This window comes from Monodon monoceros, unplaced genomic scaffold, assembly GCF_005190385.1.
Source record: "Monodon monoceros isolate NGI ecotype Baffin Bay Population unplaced genomic scaffold, NGI_Narwhal_1 Super_Scaffold_4, whole genome shotgun sequence".
NCBI classification, from domain to species: Eukaryota; Metazoa; Chordata; class Mammalia; order Artiodactyla; family Monodontidae; genus Monodon; species Monodon monoceros.
In genome coordinates, this window is record NW_021703781.1 from 39,667,694 (window position 1) to 39,692,468 (window position 24,775).

General features: G+C 35.4%; 1 long non-coding RNA gene across 4 annotated transcripts in view; it reads right to left on the reverse strand.

The window, feature by feature from the left end:
- LOC114908706 overlaps positions 1 to 24,775 on the reverse strand; it is a 415,061-nt gene that overhangs the window by 185,290 nt on the left and 204,996 nt on the right. For 3 of the 4 annotated variants that reach the window (XR_003797021.1, XR_003797020.1, XR_003797022.1), the window contains exon 4: positions 2,640 to 2,694. The exons of the other annotated variant lie outside the window; for it this stretch is intronic. This is a non-coding gene — a long non-coding RNA (uncharacterized LOC114908706). The remainder of the gene's footprint in view (positions 1 to 2,639; positions 2,695 to 24,775) is intronic. 4 annotated transcript variants of the gene reach the window in all.

Consider the following 24,775-nt stretch of genomic DNA (forward strand, 5'->3'; position numbering starts at 1 on the left):
ATGGGTGATCTCAGCCTGGGGTCCTTTTACTCTCACCTTTGTGAGGAGTGAAGTGCTTTATCTCCATGGCATCATTTCTTTTGTGGTGTCAGACTTGCGAAAGATGGCCCAGGTTTAGTGCTGCTTCAGTTGAGATTACGTGTTTCTTTTTCTCACATTCTCTTTTCCCTCCTCCCATTTCCCTCCACATACCATCTTTGAACACATGCATACAAATCTTTCTGTCTTACATTTAGACCAGATGATCTTGAACTTAGTTATCAAGAACTTGTGGCTTTTGTTTTCTGTTTTATCCTTGGTTTATTCATGAAGAACCATAAGGTCTGAGAATAGTTGAATGGAAGTCTCTTGAAACGCTGGTTTAAGAATTCAGTGAGCCCCAAATACCAATTAATACTTCAAATATGATTTCATCCCACTGGTATTTTTGTTTTCTAATTTTTATAGAGCTTATCTCTACCATTGATTTGACACTTTATCATATGCTGTGCTTTGTTCATTGACATTTTTTCATTCAGTTTGTTTTATTTTTCTCATTGCATGTCGGAAACTTGAGACAAGTAAAGGTGGCCTACACTGACACTGGTTCTCTTACAATCCTAGCAAAATGCCTTGTATGTTTAGCAGTTATTCAATAAACTATTTTTGAGTTGAGTTTATCCAGGTGGAAGAATTTGGCAGTTGCAGTAATAAATAACGATGTATTTCTAGGGCTTCCCTGGTGGCACAGTGGTTGAGAGTCCGCCTGCCGATGCAGGGGACGTGGGTTCGTGCCCCGGTCTGGGAAGATCCCACATGCTGCGGAGGGGCTGGGCCCGTGAGCCATGGCCACTGAGCCTGCGCGTCCAGAGCCTGTGCTCCGCAATGGGAGAGGTCACAACAGTGAGAGGCCCGCGTACCGCAAAAAAAAAAAAAAAAAAAGATGTATTTCTATATCAGTTGTACTGCCATGTTTTAAAAAAATACTAATTAATTTGAGCTACTACTATGAATACTTCAGCAAATTTACTTCAATTCCCTTTTAGCATTATTTGGAAACGTAAGAGTTATGCTGTTGCCCACCACCACTATGTATGTCGTTTCCACAAAAGTGAAGCCCAAATAGTGAAGTGGACATCGAAGGTCTGCAGTTTAGTAGTCACACAATTAGGCTTACAGCTCAGCATTTTTCTGCACAACCTTCTCTAACTAAAGGTTAGATTTTTATAATGTAAGAAATTAAATCCAGAGCTATTTCCTTGGAGAATATTTAATGTAAAATTGTAAAGGGCTGTTTGGAGTAGACTTTCTTTGCCTCTTTTCAGAAAAATGACAGGATATGATTGAATGAAAAAATTAAATACAGAAGCATATTTAGTGGTCATTCTTCCCTGCTATTCTGCTACTCAAGAAGGAAGGCAGGCTTCATAAGAGGAATCCTACTTTGTAAGGCATTCATATTTCCATAATTTTTATGGGAAAAAAAAGAGGTGTTTTTTTTTTGCAAATGATCATTTGAAAAAGTTAACTTTGGATTTCAGAGATTGTAATTTAATTATTATTACTAAATTATTAATAAATACCCAGGGTCTGATTTTCACCTCTGCTAATGAACAAATATATCAGTTTTGCACTATCAAGCATGTATTTGCAAAGTACAGTTCCAGCTTGAGGCTCTGATTTAAATAATTGCTTTATGTTTTACTGAATCCAAAGATTAATCTTATGGAATGAGCTCACTAATTTGAAGCTCAAAAAATACTGTCCCAGCATCTTGAATCCACTTTAAAAAAATAGTTACGTAATGCAAAACTAAAAAGTGATATTAGGAGTGATATTACAGCCCTGAGGTCTCTTCTTTCATAAAAAGAAGCATCTGATTTTTATAATCCTAGAATGTTAGCTTCTAGTCTCTAAACACACACACACATCCACACATACTCGTTTATCTTAAAAGTTAAAAAAAAATAAGATTTTAAGTGTATTAGCTTATTAGAATCTTGTTCATACCCAAAACAACAAAAGAATTTGACTTAATTTAAAGTAACTCTGTATAAAGTACTGGCTGGAGTGTAACAGGCTTTTTCTATACATGTAGCAGTTGTCATATTAAAAATTTTATTAAAATTTGTTTCTGTTTGTTTGTATGTTAATTCCAAGGTTGTGACCAGATACAAAGTCTTCTAATAGCTGAGACATAAAGTTTAATATCTTTCTAAAAGTTCCAGGATTTATCATCAAAAAAGTGGCCTGTAAAGTAACATAAACAAATCATTTGACTCCTTTATCCCCATTTCAAGTATTTTAGACTCAAACAAATAAGGCGTGGTGTCCCCAAAAAAACTTGGTGTCTTCAGTTAGTGGATTCTGGAAGTCAATTCTCTAGACCTCTCTCTATTACTGGCTACCAGGTCATGGAACATCCGTGGTTCTGGGATTTTCAGAGTAGGTGATCTAGTGGCTGTCATTTCTAACTGTATTATTAGAACATTAGAAATAGATCTTGATTTGTATCCTAGCTCTATTAATTACTTGCATATAACCTTAGAAAAATTACTTAAATGCTAAGACTCAGTTTCTTCTTTTGTTAAATGTGGGTGATAGAAACAACTTGTCTGTGAGAGTGAGTTTTGGGTTCATATCCCAAATATGGCACTTACCAGTTGTTCTATCAATGAACAAGTTGCTTAACTTCTGTGTGCTCTATTTCTTCATCTGTAAAAGGGGATAATAAAAGTACTTAGCTCTTAGGGTTGATGTGATAATTAAATGAATTAATGTGCATAAAGCATTCTAAACTCTATGCGGCCTGTATTAAATATGCATAAATGCAATCTATTACTAACTATTTGAGAGAATAAAACAAGATAGTATATATGGAACATCTAGCCAAGTGCCTGGTTTATAATAAATACATAATAAATATTTCCTATATTACTAGCTTTTCTGTATGGATTATCTTAGATATTCTTGATAATATTAAAAACAAGTAAAATTCTCCATTTCTTTAAAAAAATGTACCTTTAACAAATAAAATTATAAAAGAAAATTGAATCAGAATTCCACATTAAGAATATGTTAAGGTTTAAATAAGGTTTGCAATCCACATAAAATCTTAACAAAATTAAATGTTTTCTCATGTTCAGCAATAATACAATGAAATTAAATTCTATAATTATTTTTGAGAATCTTTTAATTCCCATCTCTTCATTTCCTATGTTTTATTTAGAAGAATGTGCTATTGTTTTCTATTTTCCTTCAGTAGAATTAGGATAGCACCTTCCAAAATTGATTTTTCCTCTGAAAGAAATCTTCAGTATTATATTTTGTGGAACAAATTCTTCATACCTTTGTATTATAACTATTATATCCTACTTCTCTTTTTAACTGTCTTCCTTACCTAAAATGAAGTATTAAAATTAGAATCTTAATCACACCTATTACTACACCTGATCATTTAGATATAAAAAACTTTTATGGGGATTCCCTGGTGGCGCAGTGGTTGAGAGTCCGCCTGCCGATGCAGGGGACACGGGTTTGTGCCCCGGTCTGGGAAGATCCCACATGCCACAGAGTGGCTGGGTCCGTGAGCCACGGCCACTGAGCCTGCGTGTCCGGAGCCTGTGCGTCCGGAGCCTGTGCTCCGCAACGGGAGAGGCCACAGCAGGGAGAGGCCACAGCAGTGTGAGGCCCGCGTACCGCAAAAAAAACCTTTTATACCTTAAAATGATAGCCAGTGTAATTAAAACAAAAGGATCCTCAGTGGGAAACTTCATATTAAGTACAAGAAGCGTCTTTTGAGCCAATTCGAAAGACAGTTCTTTATAATTAAAGGTCTTTCATCTTCTAATTTTAAATTCATATCTCTTTCTCTTTCCTTACTTCAGGAAGAAACTTCTTATAATTGTGGCCTTTACAAGGAAGATGAAATGCGACATAATCTACAGAGTCAAGTGGATCACAGCTGTAGCTGGTGCAACACCATGAAGAACAGCAAATACTGATAGACTCAATCAGTTCTCCTGATTGTCTAAGAACTGTCTGCTGCTGGCCCACAATAATATAACAAAGTTTCTCAAGAATGTAAATCAACTACATCATTAACCACGATTAAGCTTAGTGAAGGCTTTCTCAGGACTACATTAATTTGTGTTATCCACAAAGTTTGTGGATTAACACTTTGAGAATTATTGATATAAATTACACTTTCTTTGCTCTGATTACAAGCAGTTTCAACAGTACAGAGAAGGTTATCGTTTTTATTTATTTATTTATTTATTGGTGTAATAAGCAATATTTGTCAGTCAGGATCCCAGCTGGAAACTCATGACTTAAAATGAGCAACAATAGATAGGTGCTCTGGAGGGCTATCAACAGGAGCAACTATTGCTAAAAAACTTGCCTTGAGAATTCAAGGGAAGGAAGATCTTCTCTTCCTGGTGAGTACTAGAGTTACAGAAAAGGGCCACAAAAACTGGAGTTGTGGCTGGAAGGAAAGTAAAGAAACCACTGACAACAGCAAACCAGCAGGCAAGAGGTAGGGAAATAAATGTGTTTAATGTTCTCTACTACGCTGCAGGAAAATTTGGGGGATCATAGGTGATTAACTGTATCTCAATTATAAAACACATCTGCCAAAAATAGACAGCTAACTGAATTCTTAAATCAATAGTTTTTAAGAATGTATATGGCAGATGAATGTGGGGTTTGATATAAATATTATTTCAACATCTTAGTAAGTATAGCAGACACTACTAATTATCCCCCAACATTCATTCCTCCTTTTGAAAATGGAAACATCATGTTTTAACTGGGCAAATTGCAACACACATAGTCTTTAGATTTCTGGACTCCCTTGCTAAAAGGTGTTTCCCTGTGATTAAATTCTGTCCAGTTGAATGTGAACTGAAGCAATATGTATAACTTTAGTTTGATGTCCTTAAAAAACAAACAAACAAAAGCCTGCTTTCCAGTTTCCCTTTTTACCTTATTATGGCCTGGAATGTGAGTGTGGAGGTGGGGAGCCAGCTCTGAACATGTAGACAAGAAAAACACACCTAGAAGACTGTGGAACAAGACTGAAGGGCCTCTGTTCCTGGTGGGCCTCCCAGAGCAAAAGACCTACCAATTTGTGTGTGACTATATGAGAGCAGGTATGGGCGAGAGCATGAGGAGATATAACTTTTATCTTGTTTAAGCCACCATTATCTGGAGTATGTTAAAGCAGCCAAACAAACAGAAAAACATAGTTTCCAAAAATCAGAATGCCTATTCGTAAAAGCACATAATTGTGAACACCATAAGAGAATTTAGGAGGCAACATCAAATAGTTAAAAGCTTGAGTTCCGGGATCACACAACAAGAATGTGGAAGTGGGATCTGCCACTTATCAGCTGTGTTGAATTTGTTTAATGACAACCTCTTGAAAACTCAGTTTCCCCCTCTGGTAAATGTGGGGGGAAAAACCCCCCAAAACAAAAACCTCCCCCCAAAGAATTTTTATGAAAATTAGATAATATATGTGAAGTTCTAATCACAATGACTGACACATAAAGGACATTCAATAAAATTGGCTATTATTATTTTATGAATAATATCAAGTGTCATGAACCAAGTATTTTGATTAACCAATTATTATTTATTATGCTGAGTGACACTGGATCTGTCTATTCAGTATTGCTAACATGGAATTGCTGTAGATGTTCCAAGAAATACGGATCTTTTGATCTTCTCCAGAAGACACTAAGATGGAATTTAAAAAAGGAAGAAAGGAAGCTAGGCAGGCTAGAAGGAAAGAAGAAACATAACTCATAGCAGCAGAGAATTATCCTAGGATGTATCTTAAGAGGTAATCTGGGAGGCACAGCACAAGGCAAGAGTTAACTACATAAGCTTACGACATCAGACAGTGACATGAGATAAGAGGAAGCTTAAAACCTGGGTGCTTTCTGCTAACAAAACTCCTAAATGCAGTTTTGTGATCATAATGATTGAGAACGCTATCCGTGTAAACCACAGCTGGCTGGTTAGATTCAGGGAGGAAGGGTAATTACTTTGAAGCTCTGCAAAAGGCAGGGGAACCCAAAGAAGTGGTAATGGGAAGTGTTTGTACACTGTGTGTGAGATTCTGAAAATCCATCTAGATTCCAGAAATCATTCTGGCTATTTGCTGCTCACTGCATTGGACCTTCTTGCCTAGAATTTTCGGCTGCGTTAGATAGGCTATAGTAGATGAGAGTCAATTACAGAATGATGGAATTCAGACATAAACATACCAGAGCCAGTGAAGCCTGTATTAGGACCAAGGATATGAGGTCCAGATAAGAAGACCATTAAGCCTATAAAGAAATCAATTATCATATATGTTAATGTTTTACATAGTCTTCATATTTAAGACTTATTTGCCTCCTTTTCTGAGAATTTCTTTTAACCCTTAAGAATAAAATAAAGTGAGAAAAAGATTCAGATGATAAAATCAGACTATTTACAATAGCCAGGACATGGAAGCAACCTAAATGCCTATTGACAGATGAATGGATAAAGAAGATGTGGTACATACATACAAAGGAATATTACTCAGCCATAAAAAGGAGCAAAACTGGGTCATTTGTAGAGATGTGGATGGACCTAGAGTCTGTCATACAGAGTGAAGCAAGTCAGAAAGAGAAAAACAAATATCATATATTAATGCATGTACGTGGAATATAGAAAAATGGTACAGATGAACCTATTTGCAGGGCAGGAATAGAGACGCAGACGTAGAAAACAGATGTGTGGACATGGAGTGGGGGAAGGGGGAGTGGAATGAATTGGGAGATTGGGATTGACATATATACACTACCATGTGTAAAACAGATGGATAGTGGGAACCTGCTGTATAGCATAGGAAGCTCAGCTTGGTGCTCTGGGGTGACCTAGATGGGTGGGATGGGAGCGAGGTCCAAGAGGGAGGGAATATATGTATACATATAGCTGATTCACTTCGTTGTACAGTAGAAACTAACACAACATTGTAAAGCAACTATACCTCAATAAAAAAAAATTAAAAATAATTAAAAAAAAAGAATTTCATAACTGAATGAACCCTTAGAAAACATACAGAATCCTGCTTTATTCTCCCTCCACATTGGTCTCTATTTTATAGATACAGAGACTGAGGCTGAGAGATGGTACATGGCTGGTTTGTCACCCAATTAGTCAATTATAGAGCCAAGGCCAATATCAATACCTGTCTGCTACTTTTTGACTATGCACTCAGTATTTTGTATTTCAATTGTTGAGCAATAATAAAAATACATTTTCAAAGGGATTGAATACCAGTTTTCATATCCCAGACTTTCTACATTTTTCAAGAAGAAGATTAAAAAGGCAGTTAGAACTCTACAGCATCATTTGACAGATTCCCCTAGGTTCGCATATTTTGATAGCATGTGATTTTATTACTATTAGTGTTTGTAGTAGCAGTGTAAGGGTACTTAGCTACCCTGTGCATTTTGAAGCTGAGGCCATTGAAAATGCTTACTGAAAGAATTGGTAATGGCAATTACATAAATATTTAAAGTAATAAAGCCAGGGAATACAACGTTTTATTTCTGTAATGAAAATCATTGGAAGATAGTATTGAGATCCTCTGTGGTGATTTTATGAAGAAGCATGATGAATTCTCTCTGCAATAGAACTGGCTTTAGTCTGGGAAATTTCTAGATGGGGGACAGTCATGTTTACAAGGCTTGGAAGGGAAGAAGAAAACAGGTCCTAATAACCTTAATCTATATCCTGTGGGAGGCATTCCTACATGTTGCAATAAATCCAAGAAGATTCAAAGAAGTTTTAGTCAGCTTGAAAGGAGAGATGTTGAATGAGACATACCCTGAAGGTAGTTCACCTCAATCTTACACGCATTAAAAACAGACCAGAGTGTTGAGTGTCCCACTGTGTTTGGAAAGCAGCAAAGGGAGATTATTAATGTGTGAGTGTTCTCAGTCCTCCTTCTTTCCTATTAGCTAAAGTAATTTATTCATTGCCTTCTGAACTTCCCTTTCTTCCCTATCATATGCAAATAATTCTAACTTGAAGGGTGTGCGATTATATTAACACAAAGGGTGAAAAAGAAAATTCTTTCCCCTCCTCTTTCTCTTCATTTTTATTTTCTCTTTCTCCTTTCATGCCCTTCCATTTTCTTCTCTCCCTGAACAATACCTCTTAAGCCCCTGGGTAGGGCCAACCAAGATAGGTGAGCACAGGGATCAGAGAGGAAAGTTAGAGCCTGAACAAGTAAGGATGGCACTCACACAGAGATAGAGCCTCGAGCGTTGTTTTAAAGTTCAAGGAGGGAAAAGCAGGCATCATGTAGAAGAGCTGTCTGGCTCAGAGCATTGAATCTCAAGCAGAGCATGGAGGGTGCTGATGCAGAGGTGAGGACGGCCTAGGACAGAGGTTCAAAGTACATGCAGGATGAAGGAATATCCATGTAGGAAGTGAGAGCAGTGGTAACAGCCCAGCCCAGTGATAGTGAAAAGGATATATCCATGAAAGAGGATGTGGCAGCACCCATGGGAGATTGCCTACATACAGGAGATTTGATGAAATAAGTAAATATAATAAGGATAGTGGAAGCCCCATTTCTCACTGTCAGAGAAGGGATGTACATATACAGAAAGAAAGAAAACTATAATGAAGCCAATGATTTTTATATTAAAATTGGAAATGTTAGGATTAACTCATGATTTTCAATAGATTAGATAGATAGAAACATAGATACATAGATATTGAGATTAAATGTTAGTATATATATATTTATAAATGTTAGTGTGTGTGTATATACACACACACACACACACACACACACACATATATATATATATATATATATACACACTTCATAGTTCCATGTCCCCAGAAGGACTCAGAGCACTGACCGCTCAATAGCTCAAAATAAATGAACACTCCTATCTTGGTGTCTTTGTTTCTAAATACTATTCGCTACTCAAAGGAATGAGTGCTTTACGGCTCTTGGGGGAAATGGCTGAGTCCAGGGTTGAGGCAGACAAGCTTAGAATATCTTTTTGAACCATAAAAGAAGTCCTCAAAGGATGATAAGGATATGGACACAGGATCTTGTTTGAAGGAACTTTCACTGGCATTAGCCAAATGCAAAAATACATAAGGGATATTGAATAAAGTGTGACACTATGAGTCCTAATTGAAATAAATAAATAGCAAGTTTGATGCATTATATTTCCACAATCCCAAGCACTTCGTTACAAAATACTTATCTACGGTGAAGCAAAGTAGAATAAAATACTATTTATCTTAATTAAATTATCAATGTGAATATCATCGGTTATGAGACAAATTAAAATTGGGTGTTGATGGGATCCAAGGTGAAGAATACATCATCTTTTCAATGACATTTTTACTAAAGATGTGTAACCTGAATGTGATCACAGGAAAACCTCAAATAAAACCAAATTAACAAACATTTTAGATTGACTGATGTGGCATGATGCTGACCACTTAATCTGAAATGGTTCTATGAAGGAAAATAAAAGTTTTTTGTATTGAACTTCTAATGTTCCTGTGAGTTTTAGATTGTTTCAAAATAAAATAAAATTGCTTTAACAATAAAAATGCAGAACCGAATAAGTGAAGATGAGGAATTTACATATGTTAGAAAAATATAATTTTAAGTAAAAGATGAACAGAGGAAGAAGGAAAGGTAGGAAGTTAGGAGAAATTTTAACAGTAATACCCACTGTGATTTAGAAACAATTTTTGGTTGGAGGACAAAATTAAAAAACATTGTTTTTGGTCTTCAATCATCATTTATACAGAGAATATTGAGAATAATAACTGAGAAATGAATTTTCATATATTAAGAATACATTCCTCTCTTTTGGAGAATTTTCAAGGGTATGAGCAAATATCACAAATACTTTTCTTAATATATTTCTTGTGTACCAACCACATAAAGAAAGTAGATCCAAGTGGAAGCTCTCTAAGATTCTCTCTAGTTCTATTAGTTCTTTACTTATTTTATTATGAAGGGAATTGAAATTCTACCACAGTTAGATTCTGAATATTTTGATTTGCATCTGCTTGTAAAACATTTTATATGTATATAATATTTAATAATATATAATAATAGTATATATTCCTAGATACTGCAACGGAAAGCAATCTTGATAAATGTGCTTTCACACCTGAATAAAAATGTGTCCTAAACAAGATGTTAATGTATATCATATGTTTTATTTACTCATTTTTTGTTTTCATTTGTGTTTTGTATGTTGCTAACAAAATTTTTCTTGTTGAAAGAATGCTAATAATGTTTAAATGTATGTTTGGTTAATCAGTTTCAATATGGAGTTAAATTTAGGCAAAAATTTACAAAAATATTGAACACATAAAATGTTCAAGAAAACATCTATTAAAATTTTGACTGTAGGAAAATTATAGATAATGGAAGGGTAGATAGAATGATATAGATATACATATCCATATACTAGGTCTATGTATAGCTAGACCTATATCTGGATATCCATATAATGGTGCATGAAGTGTAATATTCTTATTCTCAAAGGGTGGCAAAAAAGAAGGAACTAAATCTAAAGTCAATAACTTACATGCAACTGTACTACAAGTATTTTGCAGAGTCCACTGTTCCTACACACAGCTAATTTTCACACCCCTCAGGACAGAAATTGATGAACTCCATTTCAGGAGAAATAGTAGTAGGAAGATGAATGAACTTCCCAGCTACCTGTGGCTTTAGTAGTCCATGGCAGTTTTGAATTACTAGATACTCTTAGGACCGCATGGCATTAGATTGATAAGGACAGTATAAAGTCAGCTCCAAAGACACTGATTAAAGCTAACAAAATGGATAAAAGAGTGCCCAAATATATTTAAAGAGCAAAATAATCTTGAAAAAAAATATGAAGTTCCTTAATAGTTAGAAATTTCTATCTCATTTTAAAGTTAGAATTCAAATCAGCAAAGTAAGATCTTATACAATAACTCAAAAACAGAAAATTTGGGGGATAATATACTAGAAAAAAAATTAAATATAAATCAATCAGCACCTCTGCAGGAAGAATTCATGAAGCACTTACAATTATCCCTGAGCTTTTAAAGCAAGGTATAAACTACAAGAACACTGAAAAAGTAGAGGTTAACATGGGAGAGGACTGGAGTTAAAAGAAACATTTTCCTGTCAGCTTGCCTCCTCACACTGAGAAGCCAAAAATTGGAACTGAGTCAAGGATGGTAGCAGAGAAATGGGCTCTAAAGAAGCCTCTTCAACACCTCTCCTGATATATTTTCCCCAATGTCTATATTTTACAAAAACAATATTCATAGCATTGTTTATCCACTGTAGAACAAGCTTATGTTCCTTCTTCCTTGAAGCTGTTATTGATGGGATGTCTGGTGATACTGAGTTGTCCTAAGGGTGGTCTCTTCTATAGATGAATTGGTGAATCCATTATGGTTCTTGAACCTATGCTGTTTATCCAGGGTCATTTGTGACAATGATAACCACCTTAAAGAAATCTAACAGGCATATAAACCCACCATTTTTCCCTACACCAAACCTAAATAGGAGTGTATGATAGCTCATTGGGGGCAAATTATTTTCTCCTAACTCCCTAATATTTTAGATTCCATTTGTTACTGAATATTAATATGCCAGTTGGCCAGAACAGATGAAAAGGAGTTATCCTGCAGTGTTCACTGTTCATAGGCTAGTTAGAACATACCTTACAGGCAATAAACTTTATGTAACCAAATAGAATTCTGGGGGGAATATGGTAACCATATTTTAAAGCTTCACTATGTATTTTTTGTAGATATAAAGAGGTTCCTATTAGAGCAATTATTTATTTTGAGACATAAACACTGAAAAAATAATAGTTACATGGACAAAGAACTAAAAGCAAATGGGATGAAACGAATAAAGAACAAAATGTAAGATGACTTGGATGGAAATATTGTCTGAACCATGAGAGCTATTAAGGAAGTTAGCCTTTATTTTTGAATGAATTGATTAAAATCATAAGCAGTTTTTCACTTGAGGCAGTAAAAGAGAATGAGACTTTGAAATGATGCTGCTTATGAAATAGCCTTAGGGTCTGCAGTGCTGATGGAGTAAATGCACCATATGTAACATAATTGTCTTTCCAAATATTAGGGATATAAAAAGTCTTGATAAATATTAAGTTCTAAAACGTACCTGTGGGATCACAACTTCTGTAATCAAAGTTTTGGAAGCAAATGATCAGAGATTTAATTTATGTGCAAGGAAATTATCTTAATACTTTATGCATTTAATGGGATCTAATAGGCTTTCCTTTTTCCAAACCAATTTGACTTGCATTATCCCACCTAATAATCACTGAAACTTTGTGTATCCATCCAGGATGAATTTGTTGGCATCATTATCATCTTAATTACCTAGACTAAAAAATTAAGCACAGAAAGATTATGTGATTTACCTGAAGTCACAAAAATGGTACAGTTCACGTCACAATCCTAAATCTGCCTTTTAGCTGTGCTCTTTTGCTGCTATATCATGCTGCTCTTTGCTCATTTGTTTGTTTAAGAAAATCTAATGAGATTGCCATGTTGTTTGAGTCAGGTAAAAGAGAAATTAGTTTCATTATTCTCTTGCTTTTGACCCTATTGTTTAGAAACATTTTTATTAATCAAAAGTAAATATGGCATTTCAAACATTTTTTAAATTGGGAACTATAACCTAAAAAAAAACCTGAGTAAAAACATAACATTGATTAATGTATATTTTTCAAATATATTTCATATTACATCTTTATTAAAATTGATTTTAAGAATATTTATTAAAAAGTGATAGATGTGAAAATTTTAATCAAGAGTGTGAAAAAAAACCAGGATTTACTTCCCATTCCTCCATCCTTTTCTCTGCTACTCTCTGGAGGTAACCAGAGTTATTCACTTCTGTGAAGTTTTCCAAAAAATTTATGTACATGTAAACATATACAGAAATATTCACTGATACACACTTTTATGTCTGTATAATACCAGTTATTATATAGATAGTTTTATATCATGCATACTTTGTCACTTTGGTTTTGCTTAACTCAGTACAGGACATTTTTTTATTATGTAATTTTTATACTTGGCTTCTAGAACACTTTCTTTAGTTTTTCTTCAACCTCATCAGGTTTTCCATTTCAGATCATTTTATCGATTTCTTCCTAGCCTATAAATTGAGTCAATTCTGGGTTCAAGTTCTTAAGTCAATTCTCTCCTTGATCTAAATTCATTCTGTAGGTGATGTCATTCAGTTTCTTGCCCTTAAATGTCATTTGTAGAATGATTTCTCCCAAATTAATGTCTCCAGACCTGATATGTCCACCGAACTCTAGATTGACAAATACCACGAATTGGACTCTCCCCTTTGATATCTAAATGGACTCTCTAACTGAACATACCAAAACAGAATTCTTGATTCCCACTCTCAAACCTGGTCATATGGGAATTCACACCATCTAATAAACAGCAATTCTAATCTTCTAGTAGTTCAAACCAAAAAAACCTTGGTAACACCCTTAACTTCTCCCTTTCTCACTCCTCATAGCCAATTCATTAGTGAATTCTTTCTGTTTTATTTTCAAAATATACCTAGGATTTGACATCTTCTAACTATCTTCACTTTTCTATCTTTGGTCCAAGGAAATGTCATATTCCTCACAACCATTAGGTGGTAGATTTCTAAGTGGTTTTCCTAATTCCCCCCTGGATTATTACAAAAATTGTTTTTAGGCAGAGCACTGTCACCTAATTTCAAACTCATTATCTCATGGAGAGTAAGAAACGTTAAGCCACAGTGAAGATTTAGCTTTCTCTACTTCCAGTGAGCTTTACTGAAGACAGGAGTGATGTTAAGATGAGGAAGGATGGAGATCTCATAAGCAAATTTCAAGGTCCTCCTGTGCCTGTGGTTAAGTTTGTTTACTAAGAAGTATCTCCTAATTGCCAAGATATTAGCAGCAAAATTTGTAAGAAGCATAATCTCCTTCCTGGAACATTTAAGGAAGAATCATTCTAGTTTTGTAATTACAGATTAATTAGACAGTCTCTAGTGTGAAGTTTGAGAACATAAAGCAATCCATTTGCTTCTTCTGTGCAGTCTTTGAAGTTAACTGAGTGAATGTCTGCACATGATGTTCCTATTAGGAATAATCTCCAGTAGGCTCCACTGCAGTAATCTTCAAAGTATTTGTGCCCCAGCTGTACGTTGTCTTTAATTATAGAGTACTTTGCAGGTTATAGAACTTTTTCACATTCTTTATCATACCTCAGTTTACTTATTTGTTCTTTCAATTATATTCATGTATTGATTGCTTGGGATCTCTGGGAAACTTTGCTTGTTCATTGAGATAAATTACAAATGAGGCCCATACAGTCCCTCTCTTCACTGAGCTCAGATTTTCACTTGCTTAATTAACCTTTACTTTCCCCACACTATACAACTCCTGAATCAACTACTTTTTAAAATGTGTTTCGTACTTTCTTCCCTGTCTGATTTTCCTGTTAATATTTTCTGTTTAGAATATCTTTCCCGGGAATTCCCTGGGGGTCCAGTGGTTAGGCCTCTGCTTTCACTGCCGGCTGATCCCTGATTGGGGAACTAAGATACACAAGCCATGCAGCACAGCCAAGAAAAGAAAAAGAATATCTTTCCCAATCCTTGCATGCCAAAGTCTTACCTGTCCTCAAGGGTAAAGATCAGCCTGCTTTCAGAATTTGCTTTTGGTTTCCTTAGCTGCAAATATGCTCTCAAGTAGGGCAAATATATACACCTCTCTTTTGACACTTTACTTTTTCTACTTTGTACAATGATGGAAAGAGTTTACTGACAACTTGCTTACTATATAGTGTGCATCTTAAAAACAGGAAATTTACCTTATTTATCTTTGCATCTCATTAACCCTAGCCTGCTGGTGCCTGAGACTGTATTATTCAATTAGTGAATGCTGAAAAAAATTCTTGAAATATGTATCTTATTTAATATTTGATGCCATATGGGTATATGATGAAAACAGGAGAAATAAAATCTAGGAACACTGTACACACAAAATAAAATATCACCTTATTCATTCACTTGACATTATTATTTGTTTGATCTTGAAATTATAATTTTTCTTACAAGAAAAATATTTTTTTAATGATTTGGGGTTTTTTTTGCTGCATAGAAAAATGTGGAAGTCATGGAGAAGGAATTTGTCTGTATATGGTGGTATTCTCTATGCCTTCCTTCTTTGTTTGTTTGTTTTTATAATTTTTAAAATTGGGTACAATTCACACAATATAAAATTAACAATTTTGAACTAAGCAATTCAGTGACATTTAGTATATTCATAGTGTAGTGTAACCAACACTTCTATACAGTATAGATCCAAAACATTTTCACCACTTTAAAAAAACTAGTACATAAGCAGTTACTAACCACTTCCCTCTTCTTCCAGCCCCTGGCAATCACCAATCTCCCTTCTGTGGCTATGAATTTATCTATTCTGGATATATCATATAAATAAAATCTCACAAAATGCAAACTTTTTTGTCTGGCTTATTTCACTTTTTGCCTAATGTTTACAAGGATAATACATGCTATAGTATGCAATAGCACTTAATCTCTTTTTATGGCTGTGTAATATTCCACTTTATGTATATAACACAGTTTATTTATCCATTGGCCTGATAATGGACGTTTGGGTTGTTTCCACCTTTTGGTTATGGTGAATAATGCTGCTATGAACATTTGTGTACAAGAATTTGTTTGAGTGCCTGTTTTTCTTTATAGTATATATGTAGGAGTTGAATTGCTGAGCCATATGCCATCTATGTTTAATTTGTGAGGAACTGCTATGGTATGCATGTTTGTGTCCCCCCCCAAAATTCATATGTTGAAACCTACCCACCAGGTATTAGAAATTAGATCCATTGGGAGGTGGCTAGGTTATAAGGACTGAGCCCTGAAAAATGGAATTAGTGCTCTTATAAAGGAGGACCGAGAGAGCTCTCTTAGCTCTTCTGCCACGTGAGATCTGGCTCTCATCAGACACCGAATCTGCCAATGCTTTGATCTTGGACTTCTCAGCCTCATGAACTGTAAGAAATAAATGTTTGTTGTTTATAAGCCACCCAGTCTATGGTAGTTTTGTTATAGCAGCCCAAATGGACTAAGACAGGAACCTGGAACATATTTTCCATAGTAGTTCAATCATTTTACAAATAGCAATGTATAAAGGTACCAGTTTCTGCACATCCTCACAAACACTTGTTATTTTCCAATTTAAAATATTTTAATTAATTAATGTTTCCATTCTAATGTATATGAAGTTGTATCCCAATGTAGTTTTTATTTGCCTTTCTTTAACGGATAATGGTGTTGGAAGATTGAATGACCTGAGAGGATGTGTCATTTCCATGCTATTTTAATGAAGATAGGAGTATGGAATTTAAGTGCAATTAATAGGGACACGGTAAACACTTTAGGTTTTCCACCGCAAGTCCAGAAGAGATGCACATTATGTATATATAAACCTTGAACTAAGAGAAAAACTAAATTGAAACAGGTCTATCCTAACAATGTATAAATCTAAGCCTCCAGTATTTAGTAAGTTAATTAATTAATTTAATTGCCTCCAAGGATAAAAGTCAACACCATTCAGAGAAAGATTAACTAGACCTTCTACAATGTATCCTCCATAATGGTCAACATAAAATACACTGAGCATGCAAGAAAATAGATGTGGCCCATATGTGAATAAGCAGGAAATAGAAACAGAACCTGATTATCCTAGTTGTTACAGTTAGCAGGCAGGTTCTGATCTGCCCTTAATAGGGATAACCAGACATGTGAATTTGAAAATAGTTCCCAGGGAATTTTGGTTCACTGATATATTTAGTGACAGTTGCAACATCTAAAACTGCTAGTTTCTCACTTCACTATTCCAGGTTTCCATTTGGAACTCTACATGGTCTCTGATATACTCTCTAAGCAGTTTCTGAACTTCACCTTCAGTGTTCTGTTTACGATTTCTTTTTTGTCTGAGTGTCCACTTCAGTTCTCTTTTCTGAACCTACATTGAATGGTATGATCCCAGACTATACTCGCCTGTTTACAGAGGTCAAAGTCTTCAACAGGGCCTCTGTTTTGTCCATGGTGTAAAAAGGAGCTCTTCCAAATCTTTCTAACTTCCCAGTGAACCTCAGACAACATTTAATAAAAGGTCAACAAATGATGCAGCATAGAGATTTAGGGCAAATTCATTGTTAAAAGAGAGGCCCCAAGAGAAATATGGCCAGAAGTTAAATCCTGCGACCAGAAAAATTTTTAGTGACTTTTGTGATCTCTTGAAATTTTGGTGGGGAAAAGGCAGAAGAAGATACCTGCTGACTTGATAAGCTGCTTAATTTCCTGCCATCATTCACTTATTCAGGATTTAATATACATGAAACATTGGTAGCTACTATAGTGATAAAAAGTAAATAAGAAATAAACACTATTTTCCAGAAGCTTATGGTAAAGAACACAAGCACAAAAGATTCTATTTTTTAACTGCAATAATTAATCTAGTAGAGAGTGTTTGAGGCCATTTTAGTTCTCTCTTTTAGTTGTAAGGAACAGATAGTCACTTAGGCTTTTTCACTCATGTGACTATTTTAGACACCAAAAGATAGGAGTCACAGTACAGCCAAACCCCATGGGAACTATAACTAACAAAACCTGACAAACCACCAGGAACTGAAGCAGAAAGAAATGGGGAGAGCAGATGAGACTGGGGCAGAGACAGGTCACGTGGTGTTGTCTAGGCCACAGTGAGGATTATCTATTATTCTGTATATGTTATATCTTATGTTTTATTTGGGGGATCTCTTGATCCCCAAACAAATTAGGTTATTTCCCTTTTGTGTCTAGTGTAAAACACAAAATCTAGTGTACAAGGTCTAGCGTAAGGTGGGCCCTACCTTTCCCCCACATCTCTGTGGATTGACTTTAAATGCTTGTCTCTATGAATGGCAGCAAGGGAGCAAAGGGATTTCCTCTGTTGTTCAACATGCACCTCTTGCTCTATTAATCTCAAGGAAGATCACAGAGATCCAGAGGAGCAGATATATCTACAGGTATTCATTAATCAACACTTTCTTATTGAATCCTCTTATATAAAAGAAAAAGACAGTATAGTCACTCTCCTTGGAATATGATTGTTGTCGCTAGGATTGGCAGTAAACTTCCCAGCAATTACACTGGGTCCTGTACAGAGTCATAGAAATGTTGTACATTTGGTTAACTTTTGATATACCAATTAAAGGTAAAATATTAGAAAGTTAGTTCACCCAAAGCCAACCAACAAACTGGTGCCATCTTGTCTCACAAACAGCCCCAATTAAGTTGATCCTTTTATTTCCCTCTACTCTCTCAACCAAATAATTACGTTAAATTAGTCTATTTTGTATTCTTTTATTAAAGGCTAAAATTTCTTTCTCAAGGGTACCTTTTTCTTCCTCTTTCTCCAAGGTTAGCATTATCCAATTTTTTTTTCTTATTTCTTTTTCCTCATTCTAAGAAAAATTAATATTTGTGTAGAGTTGCTACATTTTCTTCTGAATATATTTTCTTTTGAGTAAAGAGGTAAACTCTAAAATCAGGGATCCAGGTTTCCAGGGAGTCAGAGATTCTATAAAAATATCAAGTAAATAAATTGCGACTTAAACTATTTTCAAAAACCATAGGACACTTGTTTGGAGAGCAGTCAATTTCCACAAAATGAACAATAAATTACATCTATCAATTATTCTATCCAACCCGTTAATAGATAGTCTATAATTAATAGATACTTTACTATGCTATCACTTTAACAGAGATTCCAGTATAAATAATCCCCAGTCTAGGTGCTGGCAGTATGAAGAAGAACACACTGTTGCAGCAGATTTACTTTACATTCTGCACATGTGTTATTTATATAATATTAACAAGAAAATAATTATACTATATAAAATGCATCTGTAATTATTCCTTTAAGTGTAAATTCATTTACAACCCTGTTAATGAGCCAGTTAGAGGTCAGTTATGTGTGAGATTGATTTTAACTAAAACAAAAAGCCTCATAGAGGGGAGAAATCCATTGTAGAATGTGGTAATTAAAAGAGGATTAAATTAGAAGCTGGGTTCTCATATAAGTTTCAAGAAATGATTAATAATTGGACAAATGGATGGAAAGTGAGATGTCCTCCTACATGGGACAAAGATGAGAACTAATCATACTTTTCCCAGTGTCAAGGCCAATTTTCACCTTTGGTTATCTTATGCTATGAACTGAATTGTCCACCCAAAATTCATATGTTGAAGGCTTAACCTTTAATGTGATGCCGTTTGGAGACGGGGCCTTTGGGAGGTAATTAGGTTTTGATGACATCATGAGAGTCTGGCCTATGATGGGATTAGTAGCTTTGTAAGAGAAACTAGGGAGTTTTTTTTTTTCCTCCATGTGAGGACCCAGTGAGAAGTGGCCTTCTGCAAACCAGGAAGAGATCCTTTACCAGAACCTACCCTTGTTGGCACTCTGATCTTAGACTTCAACCTCCAGAACAGTTAAGAAAAAAAAAAAGTCTGTCATTTAAGCCACTCAGTCTATGGTATTTTGTTATGGCACCCTGGGCTAATACAATTTAGGTATGTAATCATGACTTTTCCCACAGAGCAGGACCAGCGTGTTTTAGAACCTACCCATACATTGTACAACATGAGGCAATTTATTCATTTGATTTTTTACTTTGAGTGAAAGATTCAGAACCCTGGAAAAATCACCTTGTCTAATGAATAACCCATACCATATCTAATGTGTTGCTCTTTTACCCCTCACACGCATACACACACACACATATTTCTTCATTTAGAATGTCTTCTGGATGGGCTTCCCTGGTGACGCAGTGGTTGAGAGTCCACCTGCCAATGCAGGGAATACGGGTTCATGCCCCGGTCCGGGAAGATCCCACATGCTGCGGGGCGGCTGGGCCCGTGATACATGGCCGCTGGGCCTGCGCGTCCGGAGCCTGTGCTCCGCAACGGGAGAGGCCACAGCAGTGAAAGGCCCGCGTACCGTTAAAAAAAAAAAAAAAAAAAATTGTCATTTAATTTTGCCAGTGATTGGGGATCCAATTCTGAACAAGTTCAATCCCTGCCTTAAGGCACTCATGAAGTAGGTAAAACACACGCGTGTGCGCACACACACACACACACACACACACCATAATTCCATAAGTCAGAAAAGAGGTAAAAATAATATACCATGGAAACTGAAAGGAAAGCAAATAATCTCAATTGCAGAGGCAACGGACAGATTTCTAGAGAAGATAACCCCTATTATAATTAAAGATAAGTAAAAACTGGCCAAAAAGAGGGCATTCTAAATAATAAAAACAAAATATTGTGTATTCAAGTTTTAAAGTTACTAAGTCTGGAGATAGCAAAGCTGTTTTCACGATTTGCTCCAGTGATCATGTCAGTTTCAGTTAAAAAAATCTTTCTAATATTCTACTGAATCCCTTCCTGATATCAAATGGTGCCATGATACAGTAGAATCATAGCCCTGTAGTTAAGGTTCAGGAAAAGAATCAACCAGAATGCATATCAAAACCTTTACGCAAAAGACTGGCTAAAATGACTTGGATAATCTTCTCCTAAGTTGAAGGCTATACTCTTCCAAATAAAGGCAAAGTACTAAAAACAAACCAACTAAAAAACCCTCTAATTTTGGTCTTCATGATGATGACTATGACTAAGTCAGTTTATCTGCAGTGGTTAAGTGTGATGGCTCCAGAGGCAGGCTGTCTGGTTTTGAAACCTAATTCTACTAACCTCTGACTAGCTCTGTGGCTACGATCAAGTTAATTAAAGCTACATGACTCAGTTTTCTTATCTGTAAAGTGTGGCATGAAAATTGCTTCTTATCACAGTAGCAAGGATTAAGTAAGTTAAAACCTTAAGGTCTTTAGGAACTGTACCTGTTACATATTAAGTACTAAATAATTAACAATTATTATGAGGAGTGATATCAAATTATTTAATAACTGTTGTGTTGTACTGGCTGAACTTCAACCTTTATCATTAATTTATTAATGATAATGATGGTGATTATGATTAATGATAATGATTAATTAATTTATTAATGATGATGATGACAGTACTATTTACTCAATGACTTCTATTATCAGATACTGTTGGAACATATCTGACATTGAATTTTCCCATCATCAGAAGCAAAGAAAAGGACTTGGGTGCAAGTATTTTATTTGGGAGTTGATCAAGGAAGCACAAGTGATGGATAAGAGAAAGTGATACAAAGAAGGGAAAAGGGCCAATAGCATGTGTTAATGAGGGGTTACCATTCTAATCTTAGTCTTTCTCAGGACCCTCTGTGAAGCTTAGAACATCTAAAAGTGTTCCCAGCACCCATCCAGGATTTAGAGGCTGGGACATTTATCCATTGACTCCTACTCCACTGTGATTGAAAGTTGCTTTTTGGACCATTATACTTTCCTGCAGTTCTGCAATGCAAGAGATCAACATTTTGAATTGGACTCAGCTGGAATTAACAACTGCTTATCCAATTTATCCAGAATGTCCAAGAAACTGAAATATTTTATCACAAGGTGGAGGAGTTATGTAAAGAGCATCTTGAGACTCAAGAAATTCCAAGGAAGAACTTTGACTAATCAGTTTGCACATGAAGCAGCTCCACAAAAGTAAAATATAGAGCAAGTACCCCCAAAATGTTAGCTATTACTGGTATTAGGGAAGAGAACAGATATAGAAATAGTCATTCTTTAGCAGCGGCATACCTTTGTCCTAAACTGTATATAGCCAGCATAGTCCTTTGTCTCAAACAAATATTTGTCTAAAACTCTTTTAAAGAACTGGCCACTTTTGGCCTCATTTACCCCTCTCCCCATGTTTTAGTATTATCTTCTCTAATAGACTGTGAGCTCCTGGAATGGAAAAATGAGGTTTCTTTCACTATGACACCACAGAACTTAGCAAGTGCCTAGCATACTATATTTAAGTCAGGACAAAAGAAGGAAGGGAAGAGCATAGAAAGCAAAAGAGAAATAGTATTTTAAAATAATGTCTTACATTTACTGAATGCTTTTTATATGTCAAGTACTTTATTTTCTAATTTCATCATATTAATCATTCTGTGTGAGTTTTATTAGCTCCATTTTATAGGTAAGACCATTGAGGTTTGAATAGGATAAATAAGGTGCTCAAGTTTTCACAGGTAGAAAATAGTAGAACCTGGACTTGAAATTGTGTCTATTTCCTCTGAAAAATCCAATGGTCATCCAAAATTTTATGCTGCCTCTGAAGAAGGGAAGGGGGAGGGAGAGGGAAAGAGAGATGGAAGGAAAGACAGAGCAGGGGGAGGGAGAGATTAAGGGATCAATTCTGAATTTGCCTAGGAGTCAAGGCAAAGTTTGCTCTTACTCAAAAAACTGTCACAAACCTAACTGATGATTTTTGCATATGAACTAAAAAGGTTTCAGAAGAAATCTTGCAGAGATGAAAAGAGTAGTTTCCTGAAACAGCATTTTGGAGTTATTTAGTTTAGAGGGTTTTCTGACTTGTTTTTTATTTCTATTTTTGATACAATTAAAATTAGAATTACATGTTCATTTAATTAGGCTAGGATTGTGGCACTGGAGAGAAAACAAAAACAAAAACAAAACTAATCAACCATGGGATTAAAATAGAAATATTTTCAGATTTTTTTCTCTGATAGTTTACCTCCAGTATTGTTTTGTTAAATTTCTCAATTTAGAACAAAGATTTAGATTTAGATTTAGAACAAACAGTTCTAAGTGCTCAAGTCATTTCCAGAGCTAAAACTGCCTGTTTCACATTTTTCCTGTCATACTATGATTTATTGTTTTAATTTTCAACACAAATTTTAGAGTTTTCAAGAAAGGATCTTCAACATGACCCACGTTTGGGATTTGTTTTGCTCCAAACCTCATTGTACCTTGAGGATATTTACTTTATCAAAGATATAAAGCAAAGCCACTGCTTTTCAGAGTGGAAAACAGTTTCAAATGTCATCCTAGGTTTAATACATCCATGATAACTGTGCCCACTATCTGAGATAATTTGGAGGGTAAGAGACCTTTACTTTCTAGAAATAGTTTCTACTTAAGAGTAAAATACTTGTAAAGTCTGGATATATTTGCAAATAATTCTTTTGGATATCAGATTCCCTTCACAATTAAGACCAGACATTAAGAAAAATTTTCCACTCATTCCCACAATCATTACTGCAGTAAAACCACTATATGAATTCTTATAGTGAGAGAAAGGAAAAACCAAGTAAAAAGAAAAGGCAGAGGAATAGAGAAGTATATAGGAAAGATGTAAAAATGGCTCTTTGAAGATAGTTTCACTCATTTAGAAGACAAGTCTCCCTAAGTGTTCACAAATACAGTTCTCTCCTTGACGTTACCCTAAATCTTTGCTTTGGAAAATGTGACAGAGAGAATCTGGATGACAGATTTCTCAGTAATTATGCTAACTATTTATATTTATTCATTTCATAAACTTTTACTGGGTGCTTACTAGAGGAAAGAAAGTGAGGTAATATATACTCACAGTCTATGAGCCAGGTATTATATAATCTTGTATAAAAGAAGAGTTTAGACAGGCATGAAATTGGACTTCCCTGGTGGCGCAGTGGTTAAGAATCCACCTGCCAATGCAGGGGACATGGGTTCAAGCCCTGGTTCATGAAGATCCCACAAGCTGCAGAGCAACTAAGCCTGTGCGCCACAACTACTGAAGCTCACACGCCTAGAGCCCGTGCTCTGCAACAAGAGAAGCCACCGCGACGAGAAGCCCGCGCAGTACGAGGAGTAGCCCCTGCTCGCTGCAACTAGAGAAAACCCGTGTGCGGCAACAAAGACCCAACACAGCCATAAATAAATAAATTAATTTTTAAAGAAGTCATGAAACTTTCTTAAAAGCATATACCGAGTAAACGATAGAGCATGTTCAGATATTTTCTTGTTATATGTTTACTTGTCTAACCCCACTTTCATAATTTGTTCATATAAAAGATGTTCAATGGATGTTTGCCTGTCAATTCAAAAGGATCTGCCTGTCTATAACAACAGTGACTGAGGAAGTCAACTATTGGCAATAAAGGTGCCATAAGTGAATCTGTTCTGCTAATAGTCTTTATGTACTTTCCAGACTTAGTAGTGTTCATAAAATAATATGGGAGCTATGAAACCCTTAAACAACAGTTAACAGTTATTAACATTAAAAGTTTCTTAAAAACCTTACTGAGGCGGGTCAAGGGCAGGACAGTGAAGGAAGCAAAAAGGACTAAAAGCTTAAAATACAATACAAGAACTATGGACAAAATTTTTTCTGCTGTTGGTTTTATGGGGACTCAAGTGAATATGGCATAGTAAGTAAAAAAGGGAGTGTTTGGTGGTAATGGAGAAAAGGGTTATCTTTTGCTCTTTAACACTTGTTAAGAAATCGCTGTGCCCTAAGGCACAAACTATACAAGAAGTGACTTCCTAAGGGATTCTTTTAAAGGGATATATTGTTGAGACTTCACAGAAAGAAAAATATTCTAAATATCTCAGAGTTTGCATCAGGAAAAAAATTCAAAGCTAATATATAACATTAATATGGATTAAATTCATGTGCCATGTTTCTCTGTGATCTTAATTTCTTAATCATTTTCTTGTCAGG